Source organism: Hipposideros armiger, unplaced genomic scaffold (assembly GCF_001890085.2).
Source record: "Hipposideros armiger isolate ML-2016 unplaced genomic scaffold, ASM189008v1 scaffold_347, whole genome shotgun sequence".
Classification (NCBI taxonomy): domain Eukaryota; kingdom Metazoa; phylum Chordata; class Mammalia; order Chiroptera; family Hipposideridae; genus Hipposideros; species Hipposideros armiger.
The window spans coordinates 2181195-2182607 of NW_017731697.1; positions in this window are offsets into that span (position 1 = coordinate 2181195).

The window sequence follows — 1413 nt, forward strand, 5'->3', positions numbered from 1 at the left end:
TTTTTTTTATTTCTTTTTTTATTAATGTTGACGATTTCTTATAACCTGTTGGAGTTGATGAAACAAAATCTGAAGAGACGGATTGGGATTATATGATAGAGACGCCGTCTCGATGTTCTGAACCGTATGAACAACATAAGCCGAATCAGAAACAATATTTAAGGGTTCAGAATAGGTTTGTAAAGCGGTCAAAACAGCCACAAGTTTAGCCTTTTGTGCCGAAGTACAGTTTTTGTGTGAACAAGTTGACACTCCTTTTCACTAACAATCGCAGCTTTTCCATAATTAGATCCATCAGTAAAAAACTGTAATTCCTTGGGAGAGTGGCTCCTGTCAGAGCTTTTTGGGTAAAATTCAATTGGTCTTTTGTAAAAATTGAAATAATTTATTTTTAGGGTAGTGGTTATCAAGAATTCCATAAAAATTTCCTATGGCGACCTGCCAAGATTCATTATGAATGTTGAGATGAAAAATCTGTTGTTTCTTAAAAGGAACTACAATTTGATTAGGTTCTTGCCCACTGAAGTGTAAAACTCGAGTACGGGCTTTTGATATTAACTCAGAGACCAGTTCCACATAAGCTGGAAGAGATTTGACAAAATTATTAGGCAAAAAGAGCCATTTAACTAATTTGTCTTGTTGAACTATAATCGCTATAGGAGAATGTAGTGTAGAAAAAACCAAAACTTGTAAAGGCTGATAAGGATCTGTATGGTGTGTCTGAGCCTCTTGTATCTTTTGTTCTATCAATTTTAGTTCCTGAATTGTTCGGGGTGTCAGTTTATGAGGGCTATTTAGCTGTGAAGGACCTTGTAAAAGACTAAACAGATTACTAAGAGCATATGTAGGAATGCCTAAGGTAGGATGTAACCAATTGATGTCTCCCAATAATTTTTGTAAATCATTTAAAGGTAGAAATTTTATCTTTTCTAATCTGAATCTTTTGAGGTCTAATAGTCTGTTGATCAACTATTGCCCCGAGGTATTTTACAGGAGTAGTTGTTTGAATTTTATCTGGAGCTATGCAAAGTCCTGCCAAATTAAGTTGATTTTTAAGTAATTTAAAGCATGCTGCTAGCTGTTCTATGTAGGATGCAGCACAGAGGATATCATCCATATAATGAATGATGTAACAATCAGGAAATTTAGTTTTTACTGGCATGAGAGCTCGAGCTACATAAAGCTGACAAATAGTTGGACTGTTAAGCATTCCTTGTGGAAGTACCTTCCACTGATATCTTTGAATTGGTTCTTTATTGTTAATGGATGGAATAGAAAATGAAAATTGTGGACAATCTTGAGGATGTAAAGGGATCGTATAAAAACAATCCTGTAAATCAATAACTATGAGGCCAATCTTTTGGAATCATGGAGGGTTGGGGAAGCCCCAGTTGAAGGGCACCCATAGGTTCA